General features: G+C 47.8%; 2 long non-coding RNA genes and 1 other non-coding gene across 4 annotated transcripts; all 3 read left to right on the forward strand.

Annotated features, from left to right (window-relative positions):
• Nucleotides 1-4913: 4913 nt before the first annotated feature.
• On the forward strand, nucleotides 4914-7207 carry LOC135365514 (uncharacterized). The gene is made up of 2 exons (XR_010413458.1): nucleotides 4914-5307; nucleotides 5794-7207. It is a non-coding gene; the product is annotated as an uncharacterized LOC135365514 (long non-coding RNA).
• TRNAL-CAA (transfer RNA leucine (anticodon CAA)) lies at nucleotides 5576-5681 on the forward strand. The gene is made up of 2 exons: nucleotides 5576-5613; nucleotides 5636-5681. It is a non-coding gene; the product is annotated as a tRNA-Leu (tRNA).
• Nucleotides 7208-10564: 3357 nt separating the features above from the next.
• LOC123837339 (uncharacterized) lies at nucleotides 10565-22935 on the forward strand. Of its 2 annotated transcripts, XR_010413459.1 has the most exons (3): nucleotides 10577-12320; nucleotides 12473-12657; nucleotides 22391-22935. It is a non-coding gene; the product is annotated as an uncharacterized LOC123837339 (long non-coding RNA). The 2 variants fall into 2 exon arrangements; XR_006789184.3 differs by lacking the exon at nucleotides 22391-22935 and having other exon boundaries at nucleotides 10565-12320; nucleotides 12473-14513.
• The last annotated feature ends 1303 nt before the right edge of the window (nucleotides 22936-24238 follow it).

The raw sequence follows: 24238 nt of genomic DNA on the forward strand, positions 1-24238 counted from the left end.
TAAATTTTTAATTTAAAAAAAACCTGCCATTTTGGATGAGGTTCAATGAACTTGTAAATGATTCTAAATTTACTCATCTGCTGAAAGGTAAGCAACATCTGAATTTGCTGAATCAGGATTTGGGCCCCTCAAGGCAAACGGGGGGCCAGTTACCATCCTTTTGGCTCCTGTCTGGTTCTTCCCTCAGAACGTCGGAGGTTAACTACACATTAGGACTTGAACAACTCATTCGTTAGACCTTTGCTGTCCATCTTCAGCTGCTCCTGTTTTGGGGACACTGACCTGGCAGGCAGAGAAGAGCCTCTCCCCCAAGAGCAGACAGGTCTGGAAGAGGCCCGTGCAGAGAATACAAGGAAACTGAACGTGGATCCTGCCCATCCAGGATGTGCATTTGAGAAGATGAGCCATCCTGGGGATACCGCCTAACACAGGTGTGAGATTGAAAGCCAGTCGCTGTCACCACCGTAGACGTGCCGTTTGTCAATGCCTTCCGTTATCTGCGATCCCAACCAAAGAGAGTGCACGGAAATCACACATCTCCTCCCAGCAAAACAAAAACACTTTGAAGGTTCTTTCCTAGCGTACTAACCGTGGGCATGTTGCCTCTTCACAAATGAAGGACTGATTCTTTGTTTCAAATGACACAATCACCCAGTGTTGGGGACCCCAGCTGAACTTGACTCCCCAGGAGGATACAAGAGAACATGGCTTCTGTTCTTGGAGAAGTTAAAAAAGTCAGTTAGGAGAAAAAATAAACTGAAACAGAAGTAGCAACAAAAGCTGATTTGTGGGCAGGTGAAATGTGTGCTGCAGAGCAGTGTGGTCTGAGGAGCTGAAATCCACGGCTTCACTTCCTAGGCTGAGAGGCTCGTACTCACTAGCTCAGGCCGGCAAGAAAAGTTTTGCTTGATGATGTAACTAAATCACGAAACCCGTGCACCTCCTTTAACCCAGGAACTCCCCCTGCGTGAGGTCTCAGGGATCGTGAGAAAGCCCGGCCACGCCAGGGTAGATTACGGGGGACTGGCTTTGCTAGGGTGTTAATCAAATAGCTTGGGTTTAAAACTCCAGAGAGTACTTGAGTATGACCATACTGGCCATTACATTTCCCTTTTCCCTATTGGAGAGAAAGCATAAATATCGCAGATTTGGCTTATTTGGTGGCTTAGTTTCACATTTGAAGATTGAAATGTAACCAGGGCATTTGAAGGTAACAGGTACATTCCTCCCCCCCGATTCCTCATTCAGAACGCACAGGATTTGTCTGGATAATAGTGCGGGATACAACTGTCAAATCCAGTTTGGGGTTTGTGATGAGGCACAAGGATGTAATAGAAAAAGAGGAAATAATTTATTTTGGTGTGGAGATTTCACATTTCTCAACCGACACGGTGGTTTTCTTTTTTAAACTGGAAAGAAATATGCCAAAGTATTAACAGATGCTTTTGATGAGATTATGATTTTTTCCCCCTGTATTGAACTCTTCACTATGGAAACCTTTAAGCATACACAAAAATGAGGAAAATACTCCGTGAACTCCCTGTAGCATCCCCTAGCTTCAACAATCAATTTATGGCCAATTCCATTTCCAAAATAGCCTCCTCTGAATTTCCACCCCTATTCCTGTTACTCTAAAGCCAATCTTGGACATGATAATCAGAGAATCAGATGTGTTTATGAGCTTCACATAACACATTCATTTCAAGGTTGGGAATTAAATTCTTTTTTTTAAATTGGTATAGACCACCACTGTCAGCTTGTTTTCTTTTTAGTTCCCTCTACCCTTTAAAATTTTCAGGTCCTTCAAAGTCCCTCTTGTGGAAGATGTTTTCATAAAAACGTAGGATGGGGACTCCTATTGCACAATAAATGCTAGTAAATAGTACAAATATTTACATATTTAATTATACCTCACCTTATTCCAGAAAGGAGCAAGAGTTTGACATGCCATAAAAGAAGAAAGAGAAATAAGGATGGGACAGAAGTGACCAGGAATACAAGTAAATGTATAGCATGATAACGAGAAACAAATATGATCCACATCTTGGTTTTTAAAGATTGTTAAGGGAACCTTGTTAATTTTATAGCTTATAGTTTCTATGAGATGAAAATTGAGTAAATAAGGGACAATGAGGTTAAAAGATAGAGCAAAAGGAATTTCTGCCTGGGTTTTTGGTAAATAGAAACTATCACAAGGGTTTATCTTTCATATAATGAGTTTCACAAATGAATAAGGAAAGATGAACACCTCAATAAAAATTTAATAAGCAATTAACCGCAAACACGAGTGTTGAACCTCACTAATAAAGCTATGGGACAATGCCTTGCCAACTTTCACCCATTAAAATGTTTTGTTGTTTAATCGTATCCTTTGTTGGTCAGGTTTGCGATATCTAGATTGCTTCAGATTTTCTGGTAGGCAGTTGGACACGATGTATCAAAAGCTTTTAAAACTGGATAAACTTTAGGGATTCTACTTCTAGAAATTTTTAAGGAAATAATTATCTGCATAAGAATGTTCTTTGGAGTGTTGCTGACAAGAGAGAAATTAGAAATAATGTGGTCTTCAACTGTACTGGTTTGATACGGGGGATCTGCAGTAGTTTGCAACTAGAAAAGCAATAGTAATTACACATTTTTAAGAGGTTACAACTGCCACCTCTAGAATCACTTCTGGGGTAACTTCCTTCCCACAGAACTATAGCTTATGGAAGAAAGTACAGCAAATCTCACATCTTTGAGGGAGGGACATTAGGAAACCATTGTTTCCTGTCCTCCTCACTGCCATTTTCTTTTTTTTTCTTCCTTCCTTCCTCTCTTCTTTTTGAAAGACAGTATTTATTCTAGGGAAAAATGAGCAAATCAAACTCTTAGGAGCCTTGAATCTCAAAGTCATCTATTTGCTATAAATACACATAAAACAACCTTAAAATTGAAGTATGAATGAGCCTTACAACATGGACCAAAAAATTTCCTCTTTCCTACAGAAAAATATAACCTAACAATGAAAAACACACCATGTTTCTTCCTTTCCAGAAAAAAATGGCATCGTGTGATAATTAACAAATTCTGAATGAAGCCTCAAAATATTTACGTATGCCACCTAGTCTGAATTTTTTACCCATAATTTAGTGTTCTGGTTGTATCTTCACTAACAAAATGTTTAACTCCCAAAGCAGCATTTACAGTAAATCTGGTACCAACATCAAAAGAAAATACTGTTGTAAAAAATGGTGCAAAAGCATTTTGATTTTAGTACAACATATCACAGAAAAGAATATGAATTTAAGTTTGCAATTTTATATATAAAACTCCAATGCCCAAAGTATTTTTATCGCTATATTAGCAATGGGTTTTTGGATATGTTTTTAAGGGCTACATAAAAATAGATTCAAGGAACAGATTAAACTGAAGTCCTAGATTAAAATGTTTGGTTTAAAGAATTTTCTACAATAAATTTCATGTTTATGTAGGAAAATGTCATTAAGTCCTTTCTACACTATACTGAATGTATTCCCCAAGAGGGAAAAAATTAAAATATCTAAAATATATTAAGATTACAAGATCATGATGGAGATTTTGAACATGCATCTGCTTACAGAATTAACAGTATACAAGATGTTTATTTCATTAAGGACCATAAAGAAATGAGTTGGTGACAACTATCCTTTGCACAACATTATCAACTCACTTCAGCCACAAGTATGTCTTTGGTATGTGTGTACATGAAATATGTCCGTTTACCCCTCATCAGATCATCCGCAGGTTTATTTAGGAGTAAAGGTGAAGGTGCCGAAATATGTGAAGTATATTTTTCTTTCTTTCAAACAACATCCCAAGCATGGCGTAAGTAGCCTAAAATTATAAAATACGTAACTGGGCTTTTAGTTATCTACACAGATTGGTAAAATGTAAATTAAATTGCCCAAATTAGCACATCAAGTAACAAAATCAGCCACAAAGTAGGCTGAAAAGCATTAAATGTTTCTTATATGTGAATTTTTAAATCATTTAATTTCTATAGAAAAATTTTATTCACAATATAATGTGACAGAAAATGCCACAGGAATGATATACTGATTGCAGTAAGATCGCATGGAACAGCAGCTTTGTGTTTTATGGCTATTTTTGTTTATAAAAATGAAACCTCTCCGGTCATGCTTATCACGTGGTCTTAGATTTGTAATGTAGGTGAATAAGGAATATCGTAGAGTTAGTACCAAGCCATTTTCTCCTTCACTATCAAAAAGGGAGTTTCACACCCAGGGGAGTCTGGAAATCTAAGATAGGGCTACCAAAACTCAAATTATTTCTCTTTTCATGAAGAAAAGAGACCTAACCTTTGCCTTACAGTTTTTGTGTCAATACAAAAAATAACCCGTTGGGACAAAATGTACTTAAAAGTCTCAAATCCGTCTCTCTGAGCTTAGCCCAACGCAGAGCGGCCGAAACAAGTGGTCGGATCCATCCATCGAGCCCCCGCCTTGCACGCGGGCGGTGTCCTGGGCCGGCAGCAGGCCTGCGGGGGTTTCTTCGGCGGAGTTTCCCAGACCCCCAGGGGCTCTCCGTCCCGCTGCGTCGGGAGGTGTGGCGCGGGGCCGCCGGTGTCCCCGACCTGACAGCGGACGCGTAGGGCTCGGCTCCGAGCGCCCGAGAGCGGCCCCGGGACCGGGAGTAGGGCCCCTGCCCTGCACCTGCCCCTGCCCTGCCCCTGCCGCTGCCCCTGCCGCTGCCGCTGCCCCTGCCGCTGCCCCTGCCGCTGCCGCTGCCCCTGCCGCTGCCCCTGCCGCTGCCGCTGCCCCTGCCGCTGCCCCTGCCGCTGCCGCTGCCCCTGCCGCTGCCCCTGCCGCTGCCGCTGCCCCTGCCCCGGCCCTGCCCCTGCCGCGCCCCTGCCGCTGCCGCTGCCCCTGCCGCGCCCCTGCCGCTGCCGCTGCCCCTGCCGCGCCCCTGCCGCTGCCGCTGCCCCTGCCCCGGCCCTGCCCCTGCCGCTGCCCCTGCCCCGGCCCTGCCCCTGCCGCTGCCCCTGCCCCGGCCCTGCCCCTGCCGCGCCCCTGCCGCTGCCGCTGCCCCTGCCCCGGCCCTGCCCCTGCCGCTGCCCCTGCCGCTGCCCCTGCCCTGCCCCGCCCCTGCCCCTGCTCCTGCAGATGTGAGCCCGGGCGCAGGCGCCTTCCGAGCCCAACAAACTCCCCGACCAGTGCGGGGCACCCGTGGGGAGGCGGGGGCCGTGCCACGGAATTGGGGGCTTCTGTTCCGTGTGCTGTCGTTCCTCTCTCGTCAAAAGAAAGCCACTGGCGCGCCGGGACGCGGGTGAGGGCAAGAGGCCGGGAGCCGAGCGGAGGGCGGGGGAAGCCGGCGCTCGGTCCTCGAGGCGCGCCCGCCGCTCTGCGGCCGCGGGAAGCCGTGTCCGCGTTGGCGCCCCAGCACTGGCGCTCCGCCGGGGTTCCTGTCCGATCCGCAGGGGCTCTGTCCTCCTCCGGCGGCGCCTCCGTCGTCAGCGCTCCGGCCGGCGCGCACGTCACGGACGCGCCACTCCTCCACATCTACTTCAGCGGAAAATCTCCGCCTTCCGCAGGGTGTCAGGATGGCCGAGTGGTCTAAGGCGCCAGACTCAAGCTTCGCTTCCCCGCGCTGGGGCTTCTGGTCTCCGAATGGAGGCGTGGGTTCGAATCCCACTTCTGACACATCGTTTTTGCTCCTCCCCCTAATTGCCTACACTACTGGACGATCGGAGCAGCACGATGAGAGGCCTTACCAACCTACACTATTAAAAACGGACTTAAAATTTTCTTACAGGGGCTGTTAAAACACCGACAAGCTCAAAAGCGAAAATATCGCGATACATTCTGAGAGCCGAGCGATCTGGCGCAGACTCAAACGGGAGCCGAGACGACGGGCGGATGGCATCGCGAGACGTCTGGGAAGCGCGAGACTTGGGGCTCGCCGCGAAGGCGGCGCCGAGGCGGGGCGGGGCGGAGAGGTGGCGGGTCCCTGCCCGCGGCCTCGGGCGGCCGGCTCGGCCCGGCCCGCGTCCCGCCCCGCAGAGTCCTGCGGCAGGTGCCGCCGCCGCGCCCGGAGGGAGGCCCGCGCGGGCCGTCCGTGCTGCCCCGCGTTTTCAGGCCGCGGCGCCGCTGCCGAGCGTTTCGTCCGTGCCGTGCCTCCTGGTCCGCCCGCGCCCCGTCCTGACGGAGCGGGACCGGCCGCCCGGCCCTCCTGCGCGGCCCCCTGTTAGTCCGCTGTGCCCGCCCCGGGGCCCGGCCCCGACGGCGCGGGAGCGCGCTCGCCGCCGAGTCCCTGCGAGTGCGCGCAACGCGAGGGACGCCGCGGGCGGGGGAGGCGGCCTGGTCCCCGACGGGCTCCCCGGGGGCGCTGTCGGGACGAGGGCCCCGGTGTGACCCCAGACGCGGGGGCCGACGGGTGTGCGCGCCGCCCGACGGCCCGACCGCGGGGAGGCGGGCGGACGGCGTCTCCGCGGCCGCTCAGCGCGCGCGGGCGACGCAGAGCCGACCTGCTGCGCGTGGGGCCCCGGTCCTCCCGTCGCCGCTGCGAGCCGAGCGGGCAGGGGCTTCGGGAGACCCGGCTGAGTTCGAGAAAGGCCCGTAGTGGGAGGGAGAGGAGGCGGTTCCCCGGAAGATTCTAGAAGGAAAAAAGGAGGATGCTCCCAGCTTTTCAGGTCTGGCTCGCACATTGGCTTTTTCGGTTTTAAAACAAGAGCCAGAAAACGTGACTACAGAATTTTTACAAAACCACAGCTTAAGAGGCACTTCCCCTTTCTGTTTTACGCGCTAATGCCTCTTGGAATTACCGGGAAGAGACTTAACTTGCTTCACCCTTTCCTTGGTCCTCCCCCTTGGGAGAAAAATGTGAGGAAGAGTAACAGTTCTCCTTCCTTGACCCGCATTTTTGGGCGACCCTGATGCTCAGCTGTGCTCCCGTGGTCTCTGGCTTTTGCGCTGCTGTTTAACAGAGCTCGTGAGCCTTCCCAGAGCCGCGGGGCCAGCGTGTCCGCTGGGTTCCCGGTATAGACGTGGGGCGAAGGGGTAGCGGTGGCCCGTTTTAGTTTCAGACCCAAACCGTGTTCTGCCATCTGCATTTGCCAGCCACAAGGTCGTATTTTGTTTCTGCCACTGGTGTGTACCCCTAGTTTTCAAATGGTTAAAAGACTGTTAAAAAAAAAAAAGTAAATTGACGACTCTCATACAAATGAAAATGAGTATGTGTCGGATAATGTAACAACCAGTAAGATGTTACAACTGGCTCAAAAGAAAACTCAGGATGAATCACCGGCCTGTACCTCTGAAACCAATAATACATTATATATTAATTAATTGAATTTAAAGAAACAAATGTTAAAAAATAACAAAAAAAAATTCGAAGTACTACATATTTATAGACAATCTGGAATGCTGAAGCAAATTTACAAGTAGATTTGTTTTTAACTGTCAATTTCCAGGACAATGATCATTCACATTCCACTGGACACAATTTCATTTGCATTTCTGTGGATGAAAATTATTTGCACTGTTACCAGTTTCCTACAACTCAGAGTTGTGAGATCGCTTAAAACCAATGAAAATCGCTGTTATGGACTGAATGTGTCCCTCCAGAATTCATGTTGAAACCCTACCCCCTAATGTCATGGTATTAGGAGATGGGATCTGTGGAGGGTATGTAGGGTTTAGATGTCATGAGGGTAGAGCCCTCCAAAATAGGATTAGGGTCATTGTAAAAAATCCTGAGGGACCTTGCTTCCTCCCTGTGCTCTTGAGCCCTGTGAGAACACAGCAAGAAGACACCCTTTGAAACAGAGAAGGGCCCTCACGAGAACCCGACCTCGTGGACCACCCTGATCTGGGACTTTACACCTTCTGGCACTCTAAGGTATAAACTTCTGTAGTTAAGCCACCTGGTTTGCGGCATTTTGCTGCGGCAGCCACACTAACTAAGACAGTCGTCCTACTCAAGGTACCTTAGAAACTTTGTGCTATCTATTTCAAACTCCTTGAAAATTTTTCCTGACAGAAGTCACAGTGGAGGTGGATGTGATCACAACCTTCAAAACCGAAACATCTTCCTTATTTCACTAGTACACTCCTATGGAATTGGATTTTAGATCTGAATTTGTTAAAAAGTGGAGAATAGGCATTTATCTCACCACATCCTGGCAAGCACCCTCCAATTTGCAGTAATTCTCTAGTCAACCAATAGCCTTTTTTTTTTTTTTGAAGGTTTTATTTTTAAGTAATCTGTACACCCAACATGGGGCTCAAACTGATAAGATCGAGAGTCCCATGCTCTACTAACTGAGCCAGCCAGGTGCCCCTACAAACTCTTGATTTTGTAATCTTGACTTTGTAATACTGAGGAGCTCAGTCTTCATTCTGGGGCTGGGTGAGGTCATCTGTGTCTACAGCCTGTATCAGTTGAAAGAAAGAGTGAAATTAGAAGTAAAGTATATATGTAGTCCTGACCTGGAGAAACCTGTTAGAGAGGGGAGTTGATCTGGACATCTCAAGGAAGTTGGAAGATGTCCTTACATGTTATGAAGGGAAAGGGTATAAGATTATTATTCCCTCCTTTCAAAATCTGGTCACAAATCAAGAGATTATAATAAGAAAAGGGATCAGAATAAGACATGAGTTTCAAGGGCAGCAAAATAGGCTTTTTTTTTTTTTTTTTTTTTGGCATAAGGATTATTTTGAGGAACAGCAGACTCAGGAGAAGCTCTAAAAACAGAGTACAAGTTACCCTTTTGTAATGGTGTCTCCCTGTCTGAGGAAGAGAAGGATGACCCCAAATCACAAGAAACAAGAAGGTACTAACAGAGCTCACTCCTGTTTATACTTTTCCTGGTCAGCTCCCGTAACTGACCTCCCTGACACCCTCTTTGTTTTGTCTTTAGCTGAAGATGGTATTCAAGCCTGAATTCTAAGCCACCTTGGAGAGTCCCTCATTTTTTCCCTGGGTCTCTGCCATGTGTACATGAGATATATACGTTAATAAACTTGCTTGTGTTTTTCTCTCATTCATCTCTTTTGTTACCGGGACCCCAGCCAAGAACTTAGAAGGGCAGGGGGGAAATTCTTTTTTCCTCTCTTACAAGTTTCAAAATTCTACAAAAGCCTTTTCTGGGAGTCTCATCCATTGCTTCATCTACTTACAGTTAGGGGAAGCAATTAACATTTGTTCAGATTTTAGAGCCCAGGTGAGTCTAGAGAGGTTGTGGAATAGGGAGTTAGACAATCAAGTGATGGCTTTTCAAAGGTGTCACACCATGGAATTTGGGTATCATAGGGGTGGGGCGAAAGCCCTGCAGCTCAGTAAAATCGTGAAGATCTGTGGCAAAAGGCCACCACAGAGTTTAAAGTTCTTTGACTATCAGTAAACCGTTTAACCTCGTGCCTTATTTCCAGGATCAAATGAGCTAATGTGTGCAACGTGCACACCTCTTCCCAGCACAAAGAAAGGGGTCTGCAGGTGCTATGGGTAGTGTTGGTGGGAGAAGCGAACTTAACTCTGGAAGGACGGGCACAGTGTTCCAGCTGGACAGCCTGGAAGCCCTCTGGGGCTGGCCCACGGAGACTGGGGCACCACCGAGAGCGCGAGACCGCCCGCGTCCTAGAGAGCCCTCCAGAGAGACCTTGGTTTCCCCCGCCGGCTGCTCTAGGACCCGCCTCTTCAAGGTCCGTGGGAGCCCACCTTTACTTCCGCTCCCGCGGCGCGCGCGGCCCCGGCTTCCGGGGGAGGCCTGCCCAGCCCTCAGAGGGGGCAGTGAACCTGCAGGGGTGGGGGCCGGAGGGGGCGGAGGGAGGGGAGAGCGAGCCTGCGGGGGTGGGGGGGGCGGTGAACCTGCAGGGGTGGGGGGCGGAGGGAGGGGAGAGCGAGCCTGCGGGGGCGCGGAGCGGCGAACCTGCAGGGGTGGGGGGCGGAGAGAGGGGAGAGCGAGCCCGCAGGGGGGGGTACCCGGAGGGGGCGGAGAGAGGGGAGAGCGAGTCTGCGGGGGGGCGGCGCGGCGAAGCTGCAGGGGTGGGGGGCGGAGGGAGGGGAGAGCGAGCCTGCGGGGGGGGGTGGAGCGGCGAACCTGCAGGGGTGGGGGCCGGAGGGGGCGGAGAGGGGAGAGCGAGTCTGCGGGGGGGGCGGAGCGGCGAACCTGCAGGGGTGGGGGCCGGAGGTGGCGGAGGGAGGGGAAAGCGAGCCTGCGGAGGGGCGGAGGGAGGGGAGAGCGAGCCCGCAAGGGGGGGTACCCGGAGGGGGCGGAGAGAGGGGAGAGCGAGCCCGCAAGGGGGGGTACCCGGAGGGGGCGGAGAGAGGGGAGAGCGAGTCTGCGGGGGGGCGGCGCGGCGAAGCTGCAGGGGTGGGGGGCGGAGGGAGGGGAGAGCGAGCCTGCGGGGGGGGTGGAGCGGCGAACCTGCAGGGGTGGGGGCCGGAGGGGGCGGAGAGAGGGGAGAGCGAGTCTGCGGGGGGGGCGGAGCGGCGAACCTGCAGGGGTGGGGGCCGGAGGGGGGCGGAGGGAGGGGAAAGCGAGCCTGCGGAGGGGCGGAGGGAGGGGAGAGCGAGCCCGCAGGGGAGTGCCCGGAGGGGGCGGAGAGAGGGGTGAGCGAGCCTGCGGGGGGGGGGGCTGGCGGGGGCGCCCCAGCCTGATTGGGCCCCTCAGGCGCGCCCTTCGGCTCGGAGCGCGGCCTCCCCGCGGCCCCGCGCACGCCGCCTCCTCCAGGCTGGCCGCGGGAGCTCCCGCGGGGCCACGCGCGCTGCGCGGGGCGCGAAGAATCGCAGGAAGACGTTTGAACTCGGGACCTTCCTGTGATTTCCTTTTCGGAGCCCTGGAGTTACTCGGAATTACAGAGTATTTGTGTTTTTAGCCGTTCATCCTGACTGGTTGTGACATGAAGAGGACGTTGGTGGAAGGGAGCAGGGACTGGACTCGGGTCCTCTCGACCCCGAGCGCAAAACCCAGCCTTGCGCAGCTGTCTCCGTTAGCACGAAACAAACCTCTGTGCGTCCCGAGTCGCGTGCCCTGCAGGGATGCGGGGGGAGGGTGCGGGCCCCTGAGCTGGCGAGCACCGGACCAAACCAGTCTGCACCGGGACGGACCCCAGCGCTGACCTTCGGCGGACTCCGCCCTCCTGGGGACGTTAGAAGTCACCCCTGGGGTGCAGATTTAACGTGTTAAGTGGACCTGCCACGCGGGAAGGAGCGCGATCTTTACGCGCGCAGGTGCGGATACACCCCCGCCTCCACCTGCTTGTACTAAACCCTTTCCCCACCTACGTTTCCGTAAAAAACCCTCCGTGACCGCCGCTCGGGGAGCCAGCCCGAGAATTCCTTCCTTCCGGCGGCCTCGTTGCGCGGAGCAGAAGTCCCCGTGAAGCCTTTCTGGGGCCCCCACGAGGCCTCCTGTCCATTTCCATTGCCTGGCGAGCCCGGGGCCTTGCTGGGTATCAGCCGCGCTTCAGAAACCCTGAGGGACTAATCAGTGTAACTGTGACGTATAGACGGGGACCTGGCTCCATGGGTGGAGACGGACGTGTAAACGATTAGTAACGTTGCCTGGTCAGCGCGCAGCAGGAGGTGAGCCCCTAACTGCGTGTTGTCAGTCACAGAGGAAGGGGCCGCCCGTTCGCTGGGAAGCAGGAAAAGCGAGGATCTTTCATTACCTGGGAATTCGAGTTGGTGATCTCTTGTCTCTTAAGTTTTCTTTGCTTATGGACAACTGTGGAAATTGTCTTTCGGTGGCGTGTAAATAATTTTAGCATTTTTCCCCCTAATAGTATTCCCTTACTGTTTCGTGAGTCAGAACGTGTCTGGCATCTAGGTTGTCCTGCTCTTCGTGGGGTTTCCTACTTCTTTGCCACCCTGAAGAACCTCGAGGGGAATCTCTCAACGGAGAGCGTGTAATACGCTCTGTCGGGTTATTTCAGTCCAGCAGACCACGAAGCAAGCGAAGCTGGACCTTGGACCCTCCAAGTTCCAGAGGACGCGGTGGGGCTGGTGACCCTGAAGGTGGAGCAAGATGAACATACTTGGAAAGGAGACTCCAGCTTTCGAAGGGAGAAAGCGCGTACCAGGGAGATCTTTTGCAGGTGCTTCAGTTTTGCTCTCCAGAGACACCTGGACCCCTCGAGGCTCAGAGTCGCACCGGGCTCGGGGAGCTCTGCCGACGCTGGCGGCGGCCCGAGACGCACAGCAAGGAGCAGATCGTGGAGCTGCTGGTGGGGGAGCAGTTCCTGACCCTCCTGCCCGAGGAGCTGCAGGCCCGGGTGCGGGAGCGGCCCCCGGAGAGCGGGGAGCAGGCGCTGGCTGTGCGGGATGAGCCAGGAGAACAGGTGGGAGAGAATGGGAGCTGTCCTCGGGGAGGGGTTTAGATCTCTGCTCTGCGGGGCGGGGGGATCTACCCAGCAGTTGCAGAGTGGGCAACTCTCAGTTTTCTCCAAACAAACAGAGCTACTAGCTTCAGATTTTGTTTTTGTCCTGTTAGGATTTTTCAGGGCTTTTTCTCTTACGTCCGACGTTCTTCACTAATTGAAGCCCTGAGGAAGAGAAGCAAATAGCGGAACATTGCTTGAACAAATACCCAGCTACTAAAATGAATACAGAAAGTGACCTTTTCAGCATGGAAACGAACCTCTCGCTGTGGTGCCATTTCCTGTCACTCGGCTCAAGGTCAGCTTTCCGAACAGGGTGTTCTGGTAACTCCTAGAATGTGTGCAGGGACGAGACTCACATTTGGTGCAACCAGAAGCCACGCAAACCCCAGCTAGGACGTGCTGCCCAGAGAAATTGCCGGCATAGGTGGTGGCCTGTTCCTGGTGCTGTTGTTCTAATCGGCTCGACTGAGATATACGATAAAACTCAGCAATTTTAAGAGTACAGTTTAATGAGCTTTGACAAATCAACGGCCATAGAACTATCCACACAGTGTTTTCATAGCCTAGAAATGTCCCTTCATGCTCCTCTAAGTCAGTCCGTCCATTTTCAGACCACTGGCAAACATCAGTTTGCTTTCTCTCACTATAGGTCACTTTAGTTTACTTATCTAGAATTTCATAGAATCACTTTTTTTTTATTGACAACGATGCTTTGGAGGTCCTGCTGTGTACTGCTGTGTTGTTGCATGTGTAATTCTTCCTCTTATTGACGGGTAGAATTTCAGTGTGTGGGTATAGCAAATTCACTTGCCAGTTAATAGACATTTGGGTTGGGTCTAGTCTTTGTCTGAAAATATGCTTTCACTTTTCTTGGGTAAGTATACTTAGGGGCGGTATTGCTGAGTTGGGTGGTAAGTGTACTTTAACGTTACAAGAAAACTGCCAAACTGATTTCCAAACTAGTTGTGTTATTTTGCATTGCCTTTAGTATTTGCTTTTTATCAAGAAAACATTACCCTAAATATTCATTAAGGGTTCGCATAAATATAGTGACATATTTGGCTCTTCAGCTTTAAAAAGTCAGTCTGAATGATTTTATCTTTTTTTTAAAGATTTTATTTATTTATTTGACAGAGAGACAGAGAGAGCGAGAGAGCACAAGCAGGGGGAGCGGCAGAGGGAGAGGGAGAAGCAGGCCCCCCGCTGAGCAGGGAGACCCAGTGGGGCTTGGTCCTGGATCATGACCTGAGCGGAAGGCAGACGCCTCACCGGCTGAGCCCCCCAGGCGTCCCCCGAATGATTTTATCTCACTTGTAAATACATATTGCAAGGAAAGATAAGCTTTATCTATAGAAGATATAAAGTAATTGTAACTGAATTTTCCTAATCACAGGAAAGTCTATACAGTCCTGGACTGATGAAGTTAGATCAGTGAGATCGTGGTGACTTCAAGGACCCCACCAGGAGGCAGGAGGCCAGGCGGCTAATACAAGTCGGGCAGACCAAACTGTAACTGTAACAAGTCGACCCTGGATGACCCTAGCCAGCCAGGCCACAGGGCGCGGTGATTCTAGGCCGGCAGCGAGGAGTGGGGGCAGGTGGACTCCACTTCCTCCTGTTGGTCCATTTCCTCTCCAGGACTAATGTGTTGTGATCATCGTAGCTTTAAAATACATTTTTTAAAATTCTTTAAATTTTTATTTTTTTTATTTAGCTTCAAGTTACCTAATATAAAGTGTATTATTATTAGTTTCAGGGGTAGAATTCAGTGATTCATCAGTTGAGTATAAGACCCAGTGCTCATTACATCACCCAGTTACCCCATCCCCCCACCGACCTCCCCTCCAGCAACCCTCAGTTTGTTTCCTAGAGTTAAGAGCCTCCTGTGGTTTGCCTCCCTCTTTTTCATCTTATTTTATAAGCTATATTTTTAGTATCTTGTAAGTCTCGTCCTCATCACTGCTCTCTAACAGTGCTTTTCTGATTAGTATGTGTTTGTTTTTCCAGATGAACATTAATATCATTCTATTATCTCCCTCCTTCATTCCCTCCACTATTTTTCTGTGTTTATATTTGGATTACATTGAATTGCTAGATTAAGAGCAAGGCATATATTTCTATTTATTAAAGGCTTCCTTTTTTTTTTTTTAAGATTTTATTTATTTATTTGAGAGAGAGAATGAGAGAGAGAGAGCACATGAGAGGGGGGGAGGGTCAGAGGGAGAAGCAGACTCCCTGCTGAGCAGGGAGCCCGATGCGGGACTCGATCCCGAGACTCCAGGATCATGACCGGAGCCGAAGGCAGTCGCTTAACCAACTGAGCCACCCAGGCGCCCAAAGGCTTCCTTCTTATAAGGCAGCGGTTTTTAAAAAAAATTCCCAATAGAGACCCTCCACATTTCTTAAGTTTTTGTTTTTTGAATTTATTGTTATAATAGGGATCCTTTTCCCATTACATGTTCTAACATCTTTAAGTACTGTCAGCAAACTAAGTGATCTGCATGAATTTTGACTTTGGTGTCGATCATGAATGATGTTATACAGAAAATGCAAGAAAGTAACGACCACCCGATCAGCCATTGTAGATGCAACACTGGCAGGAGAAAGATTTCAGAAATTCGTATCCCATGGTTTATATTATGCCCGAATTCAGAGATTGCAAAGTTTAGAGTTCCCTTTTTATTTTAATTTTAGGTGGTTTTTTTTTTAAAGATTTTATTTATTTTGAGAGAGAATGAGAGCAAGAGCACGAGAGGGGGGAGGGTCAGAGGGAGAAGCAGAACCCGAGCTGATCCGGGGACTCCAGGATCATGGCCTGAGCCGAAGGCCGTCGCTTAACCAACTGAGCCACCCAGGCGCCCAATTTTTTTTTTTTTTTTTTTAAGCCAGGCTTTATCAGAGAAGTGATTTTCCTGGGTAACATTTGGAAGCACAGATAATAATAATTGTGTGGGGAAGGGGTAGATTTTCTAAGCTTTTTTGTAATCCTTAAAATTTCAATGAGGGATCACAGTTCAGTGTTTTCCTTTCATTGTCTACTTTTAAAATTCTCACATAGGAGCATGTCATATGGGAGAATTCAGTTACAATTCCTGTATATTTTCTGTAGATACTCTCTTTCGGGGCCCCTTCTCCTGGGCACTGAATGTCTGATCACGGGACACCAGGTGACTGTGACGTCCTTGCTGCCCGCGGTGGGGGCGATCACACGTTTGCCGAGTGTGTCGGCATTACTATGGAATGAGGCTGGGTGGGACATCCCGTGCCTGCTGAAAGCAGAAGAGCTCCCTGATCCTCATGCCGAGCAGCTCTGTTCATGGAGCAACCACCAGAATGCCCAGCAGCTGTGCACTTTGCTCTGATAGGGGATCTGAAGGGAGCTTAAGGCCCCCCTTGCAGGTCTGCATTCCCCTCGGGTGGGGTCCTCTTGCTCTAACAGGACTCTTCAAGAGGAAAGGAAATTGTTCATATTAATGACTTAAAGAGACAAACAGGGATCAGACTGGATTCCAGGTTTTGGTCAGCTTGTTTGATGAAAAATGAATGTAACTGCCTTCACGATAATGTTTTGTTATTACAGAATGCTTGTGGTCTTGTGAGAATTATTCCTTTTGACTAAACTGTATTGTATTTAGTGCAATTTGAGTTTGTTTTCCCAATCCTTAAAGTTTATTTATTTTAAGTAAGCGCTATACCCAAGGTGGTATCGTTCCTGTAAAGTATTAAAATGCACTTTGTACTATTTATTACCAGAGATGTGAACATACAAGTAAAGATAACGATAACTAGAGCAACTAATTTAATTCCCTCCCAGGCAAGACTAAAACAGATTTTTTTAAATGCACAAACTCACAATGGCAAGGAAAAATGGAAGGGCAATTTACAGTTTTAGAAGCAGGAAAGTGTATTGACTAAGGCTAATTGATTTTGCAAACTCTGTGGGTGACAAAACTCAGTTCATACAATGGGATCCCCTAAGACAATAGCAGCTACGTGTGGGAATGAGAGTGCAGCAGGCTGCTAAAACAAGGAAAGTCAAAGTTGTTTAAGAAGCACTTAGATTCTGGGGTCTCGGGCCCATTCCTCCCTGCTGGATGTGATTGCTTCTCTACCACAGTGGGGTACTGGGGATTGTTCTCTAGGTGTTCAGTGCAGGAGAGGAGAGGCGTGCCATGCTGAAATGGGATGAGGCGACTTTATGGGCAGTGGGGGGCTGCACAGCAGATCACTGTGCAGAGTTCCCATATACCCCCTCCTCTTCCCAGTACGATTTCCCTTATTAACACCTTGCATTAGCGTGGCACGTTGTTACAATGGATGCTGATGTTGATACATGATCTACTGAAGCTCATAGTTCACATTAGGGCTCAACCCTTTGTGCTGTACAATTCTGTAGATTTTGACAAATGCACGATGTCCTGTATCCATCAAGGCAGTGTCACCGCCCTGAGGGTCACTCCTCCCGGTCTCAGCTGAGCCCAAGGCAGCACTGTTCCTGTTACTGTCTCTGTAGCTTTGCTTTTCCCAGGCTGTCATGTAGTTGGAATCACACAGTATGTAGCCTCTCAGACTGCCTTCTTTCACTTAGAAGTATGCGTTTAAGGTTCCTCCCTGCCTTTTTGTGGCTTGATAGCTTTTTTAAATCACTGAATAATATTCCATTTTATGCGTATAACAGTTTGCTGATCCATTCCCCTTTTGACACACGTCTTGGTTGCTTCCAGGTTTCGGCAACTTTATTATGAATAAAGTTGCTATAAATATTTATGTGCGAGCTTTATGTTTTCAACTCATTTGGGTAAATATCTGGAATACAATTGCTGGATCATATGTAACATTGTATTTAACTTTGTAAGAAACTTCCAACTCTCTTGCAAAGTGGCTGTACCATTCTGCATTTCCACAAACAGTGAATGAAGGTTCCTTTTGCTCCACATCCTTAATACCGTTTGGTATTGTCGGGGTTTTTTGAATTTTAGCCATTCTAATAGATATATGGTGGTATCTCACTGTTTTAATTTGCAATTCCCAAATGACCTATGATGTCGAGCATTTTTTCATATGCTTACTTGCCATCTGTGTATCTTATGTGGTGAAGTGTCTGTTTAGATCTTATCCTGATTTTTTAGGGTTGCTGGGTAGGGTTTTTTAGGGTTGTAGGTTGGGTTGTTTGTCTTCTGATTGTTGAGCTTTAAGTATATTTTGGATACAAGTCCTTTGTCAGATACATGTTCTGTAAATATTTTCTCCCATGCTAAGCTTGTCTTTTCATTCTCTTAGTAGTGACTTCTGCAGAGTGAGAGTTACTAGTTTTAATGAAGCCAACTTACCAATTTCTTCCTTTCTCAGATCATGCTTTTGGTGTTGTATCTAAAAAGTTATCACCAAAGCCAAGCTCACCTAGATTTCCCCCTCTGCTATCTTCTAGAAGTTTTATAGTTTTGTGTTTTACATTTAAGTCTGTGATGCATTTTGAGTTAATTTTTGTGCTAGTTATAAAGTCTGTGCCTAGATTCCTTTTTTTCTTTTTCTCTTTCTTTCTGTCTCCTTCCTTCCTTCTTATTTTTGTTTTGTTTTTTGCATGTGCATACCTAGTTGTACCAGCACCGCTGGTTGAAAAGACTATTCTTTCTCCACTGAATTGCCTTTGTTTTGGGGGGGTGCCTGGCTGGCTCTGTCAAGAGAGCATGTGATCTTGATCTCTGGGTCATGAGTTTGAGCCCTACAGTGGGGGTAGAGATTACATAAAAAAATAAAATCTAAAAAAAAAAAGAATTGCCTTTGTGTTTTTATCGAAGATTGCCGCCTATATTTTTGTGGTTCTATTTCTGTGCTCTTTATTCTGTTCTTTCGATCTGTTCTCTCACCAATACAATACTGTCTTGATTTCTGTAACTTTCTGGCCAGGTTTGAAGTCAAAGAGTTTCGAAAGGTCTTCCAACTTTATTGTTCTTCAGTTTTGCTGCCCGCAAAGAAGTCGTGAGAAATACCTGTGCAAGAGCTGTGTTTGGTACAATGGCCTCCAGGCTGGGTGGGGGAAGAAATGTGGGGGTAGTACGTGCTCATGCTGTAGAGAAGAAAGACAGGTGCAGTCTGTAGGGATCACTGCTACCTGAAGAGCGGCATGTGACTTGGAGGCAGGGGACACTGGCTGTTACTTAGAGTAGAAAGGTGGGCAGAGAGCCCGTAGAGGGACGCCTGGGAGGCTCAGTCGGTTAAGCCTCTGCCTTTGGCTCAGGTCATGATCTCAGGGTCCTGGGATCGAGTCCCGCATAGGGCTCCCTACTTAGTGAGGAGCCTCCTTCTCCCTTTTCCTGCAGCTCCCCCTGCTCATGCTCTCTCTCTTCTGTGTCAAATAAATAAATAAAGTCTTAAAAAAATAAAAGAAAAAAGAAAGCCCATAGAGCCACAGAGGTCCTCAAGGGAGATAGATGTTTGAAGAACATGCATTGCAGCTAACCACAGGTTGGGCAGAGTGGCAAGTTTAGTAACAAAAATCTTACTGTCTTATTCTGTAATCACCCTCCTACCATCTTAGATAAGTCTTGCTTTGTCTCTGTAATACGATTCCTGCACACGTTACTCTTAGAGATGAGATGCCCAAGCAACCCGCGCTTCCTCAGACGGCTGCCTCATCTTCCCCTTTTGTCCCTACTATAGGCTCATTTTGTGATCTTTGTGTACGTCCAAGAGTTTGAACCTAGGAGAGAACCAAAACAAGTATTTCCAGCCTGTAAGTTGTGGGAAAAGCTAGTTCCATCTTGAAAGGAAACATTGAGAAAAGAAGCTGATTTGGCAGAATATGATCATTTTGAACAGTGCAAAGGAAATGGAACATCCAAGTGAAATGAGGCTTTAGACCTTCTTTGCCAAAATAAAAAACTTGAGCTTAGGCAACATGAGGACTAGCAATGTATATTTATGAATGTATAAGTGAACATATATATATAAGCAAGAAAGATTAAATGGTAAGATTTGTGAGCCAGCCAAGTTATCGGGAAGAAAAGTGGAGCTGGTAGTGGAGTAAGCTCTGTGAGAACACCGGAAAAGTCAGGGGAAGATGAGAGAGATGAGAGGGAAGCAGAAAGCAGCCCTCTGGTCAGAAGCATGCGAGTCACCTCAGGGCGCTTCTTCCACCCGTTCGGTCCCGTAGGCAGCCAGCAAGTTCCACCTGCCTCCTGAGAGCTCCCCTGGACGGTTCTTGTGGTCTCCGAGCCTCCAGCGGTTCCCGTCGTGCACACCGTCACCACAGTGACGGTCCTGAAACCCAAAGCCAGCGTCCCGTGCCTGCTTAGCACCTGCTGACGGCTCAGCTCGTCAGCCTGGCGACGGGACTCTTCAGGGTCTCACCTGCTTCTCCAGCCCCGCTTCCTTTTCCCTTCCTACCCAATCCGCACTTCTGTGGTCCAACGGCACCATTTAAAGACTGCCTCTGTGACTTTGTACATGGATTCTGTCTGAAAAGTTCTTATCTGCCTCCCTTGCCCTGTCTGGCCATCTGTACTCGTGTGATAAGAGCCGCATCAGCCTATCGCCCGTGGAACTTTCTGTTTGACCGTCTTAGGGTCAGATGCCCCAGCAGCTCTGCGCTTCCCCTTCGTGAGAGCACTTGCCACCTTGCTTTGTAACTGCACGCTCACTGTGTGCCTCGTCTCTAGATGGTGCCCAAGAGCATCTTACTCACCTTTACGCCAGGTAGAAGCAAGGAACTGTACACAAGGCTTGACCCAAGCCTCTCTTCAGTGTGTAGCACAAATAATCCAACGAGAGTGGCATCCTAAAAACCAAGACAGTTTCCAGAAATAACAAGTAACGTTTCTTAATCGTTTCTGACATTTTGCTTACATCACCAGGCAGGTAGCATCAGGATTCGGCTGCTTGGTGGTGTTGAAGCAAACACTGGAGCAAGGGAAGGAGCTGACCTCAGGAGGCATAATTATGTCCTGGTTTTTCCCCTCAGTGCCTGTAAAGGTCAGCCTTTAGGCTGGGGGAAGCCTAAAGCAGAGTTCTGTCTTTTCCTCTCTCTGATATGTTTCCTTAAATGCCTCGAAAGGCTTGCTTTTTTATGGAAAGCTTTCCCATACTCGTCATGTTTACGTGACTACGTATATAAGTCACGAGTAGACGTCTAGGAGAGCATTATTGCATCCCACAATTCTAGAATCATGCACTCTGGGCTGGGAGGACCATACCTCTGACCAAGTGGGACTCTTTTTTAAGTTACGCACTTAAAAAAAAAAAGGTAACACATTTATTAAGTACAATATACTTGTTAATGTAACTATTCCATTCTATCTAAAACTATGATACAGTGTTAAATTTCTCAAGGTTTCCTCTATCTGGGAGATACAGTCTGTGCTCTCAACTTACTTGTGAAATGGCCTTTCTTCACTTGCTACTGTGGAAACAAATATATGCTTCTTCTTTTAGAAGAAGCTAAGGAATATTAATCTCCCTTCCAAAAAGGAATCAACTTTTTTTTTTTTTAAAGAATTTATTTATTTATTTGACAGAGAGATAGCGAGAGCAGGAACACAAGCAGGGGGAGTGGGAGAGGGAGAAGCAGGCTTCCCGCCGAGCAGGGAGCCCGATGCGGGACTCGATCCCAGGACCCTGGGATCATGACCTGAGCCGAAGACAGACGCTTAACGACTGAGCCACCCAGACGCCCAAAGGAATCAACTTTTAATTAAAAGGATGCTATAGAGCAAATCACGTGAAACAAAATACTTTGTTTATTCAACCAGTAAGGAAACTATCTGTGCTAATATTCCCTGGTCCTCAAGCCAGAGCATTGCTACCTTCTGATCTACATTTGGAAATACATTTGGGGATATTTTTTGGTTGTCACAATGACTGGGATGTGCTACTTATTTTTGTGGGTGGGGTCCAGAAATTCTAAACATAGTGTATTACATAGTACATATTATCATCTGTTCTATAGACAGTTGTATAGAGGAGAGTGTACTGCAGTGGAGTATAAAGAAAGAGTTTTTCCATCCAAAATGCTAGTAATATTCCTTTTGGAAAACACTGAAGTAAAGAATAGGGAGTATTTCCAACCCAGGGAGTTAAACAAAGGTTTGTTAATTGAATTAGACTCAAGTTGCAAGTAAGACTGAACTTAACTGTGCTCTCTTCTTTATCAAAAGTGATGCATTTGGGGCGCCTGGATGGCTCAGTTGTTGGGCGTCTGCCTTCGGCTCAGGTCGTGATCCCGGGGTCCTGGGATCGAGCCCCGCATCGGGCTCCCTGCTCGGCGGGGAGCCTGCTTCTCCCTCTCCCACTCCCCCTGCTTGTGTTCCCTCTCTCGCCATATATGTCTCTCTCTGTCAAATAAATAAATAACATCTTTAAAAAAAAAGTGATGAATTTCTTTTATCTTAATGCCATGTAGTGATAAGTGAATTAAAGAAGGAAGCCATTAGACTGAGGGGTCTGATGCTCTGGTGGCTTATGTAAGTAGGCCAAAGTCTAAGCCTATCAATGCTTCAAGGTTATGAAATTATATTCAATAGTTGCAAACAGCCGAGGAGGCTTTATCTTTTTTTTTTTTTAAGTAGGCTCCATACCCAGCATGGAGCCCAATGTGGGGCTTGAACCCAGGACCCTGAGATCAAGACCTGAGCTGAGATCAGCTGAGCCACCCAGGTGCCCCTGCTTCTGCTTTCTTAAGGGTCTCTCCCTGAGCTGTTGGTGCAACATTCCTACCCACTTCAGGCCTGGTGCTGCCTGATCCAAATCACTTTTTGCCCAAATAAACTCTTAAAGTGTTTAATATGCCTCAGTTTATCTTTTGTCCGTGTGAAGAGATAATATTACATGTTTTCTCCACCTGAACTGTAAAACAGCCCTGTCTCTATAGCGGTCATGATTTGCAGTAACTGTGGAAAGTGAAAGCTTGCCTCCGTGCAGGTCATTATTCATCGTGTGATTGTTGGTGATCAGTGACCATTAACACTATTTTTCTCTTCTGATGAAACTCAACTTAAAATGAATTTACTGAGGTAGCTCAAATTGTTTTCCAGGCAAAAGCTACTTTCATTGTTTTACCACATCATTTCCCGACAGTAGAACTTCTGGCGTGAGAAACATCAGCTGCATGAGCCCCTGCGGTGCTGGAAACACAAGTGCTTAGGACAGAACTCAGAACTCGCTCGCCGCCAAGCACAGCGTTGTTCATAACTCATTATCCTGTCATCCCTGTGACACTTTCTTGGTCCCCTCACCGCCAAGCAGCCAGGCTCTGCTTACCCTGGGCTGTGGGCAGAGTGAAGCCTCGGGAGACGTGCAAAGAGGGGAGAGTGATTCTCCTGTGCTTGACCTGCAAGGGCGTCAGAACCGTGTGTGAGTTTCCGTGTGGAAATTCCGCCTTCTGCACACCCCGACCTCGTGTGTGCGTGTGCGTGCACCAGCCAGACCACAGCATGCTGCTGCTGAGTGTCTGTCTGTCTGTCTGTCTCACACACACCCCTGGTCCTCAGGCCTCTTCCGCGCCCTCCTCTGTGTGGCCCCCAAACCACCCTGTGGATGCTGCTGTCATAAGTTTAGTTGTCTCTTTGGCTCTCTTCCTCTCTAGGTTCATCTCCTTGAGGAAGAAATTGCATCTTTCATTCACCGTCAAATGACCAGCACGAAGCATACTACCCCGAAAATCGTACCAATAAAGTTCACGTTTATTGCTCTGCATCTAACTTCAGCGTCCTGAGGTTTACTCTCCTCTGGGTGTTCTGCGTGCTTTCTCCTTCTGTATCCCTTGCATCTTGTCCTTCTGGAATTGCACTGAGGTCACAGCCCTGTTCAGCTCTGCTCATCCGCGGTGATTCCTCTCAGCTCCTGTACCTTCTTGCCCTCTGCGCGTCTGCACAAAGCCAGCACGTTGTGAGATTGTGGTCCCCTTAGACGCTTACTCTAAACTGCTGGAAGCTTATTCTAACCTGCTTATCTGAAATCTGACCTTTCCCAGCTTAATTACAATTTCATTCAGTACAAACTTACTACAATAAAACTTAGCTGCCCACAGGAAAGCTCAGTCTACTTGCAGACTCGGCTGTGTAAGTAGTGAAATGCAGTTACATATTGTATTTTATTTTATTTACTGTGTGTGGCTATTGAAAAGCCAAATATTGGACAGTCCTTGAAATCATTTTATATGGTGAGAATCTCCAAAAAAGGCAGAAAGCTGGGCCCTTCCTTTTTATCCCAAATGACCTTTGTTTTGAATGCCTTTTGTCCTGTGTAATCTGATATGAAACTATTTTGCAACCAGTTATTTCGAATTTGGACTTGATATGTTTTAGATAAATATAAAGCCGTCCAGTCTGAAACTACAACTTTTATTAATCATTAATTTCTAAAGTGTCAAATCAAAAGGAAAAGCATTTTAAATATCAGAACTGAAAAGCACATGCCCAAAGAATAAAAATCCTTAAGTTAAGTAAATGTAATTTTGTGGCAACTCATTGCATGGTCTCCTTTTTCTTCTTTCCCTGTAGGTGTGTGAATACATTACCAAATGCGTTTTTGGTGTTTGCTGTTAAAAACCAGTGTCCCCTGCCGACAGCCTTTCAGGCTTCCCTCCATCTCACTTCCTCACTCTCTTTTTTAAAGTTTCTTTCTTTCTTTCTTTCTTTCTTTCTTTCTTTCTTTCTTTCTTTCTTTCTTTCTTTCTTTCTTCTTTCTTTCTTTCTCTTTTTTCTTTCTTTTCTTTCTTTCTTTCTTTTTCTGTTTAGTAATTTCTACACCCAACATGAGGCTTGAACTCATGACCCCAAGATCAAGAGTAACACACTCTTCCAACTGACCAGCCAGGTGCCCCTCTTCTTCATCCTTTAGAAGCATAGAGCTCTTAGCAGAATAAGAATTTAGGTGGACAG

This window comes from Mirounga angustirostris, unplaced genomic scaffold (assembly GCF_029215605.1).
Source record: "Mirounga angustirostris isolate CCGP_5_RB_7025 unplaced genomic scaffold, mMirAng1.0.hap1 SCAF_8, whole genome shotgun sequence".
Taxonomy (NCBI): Eukaryota; Metazoa; Chordata; class Mammalia; order Carnivora; family Phocidae; genus Mirounga; species Mirounga angustirostris.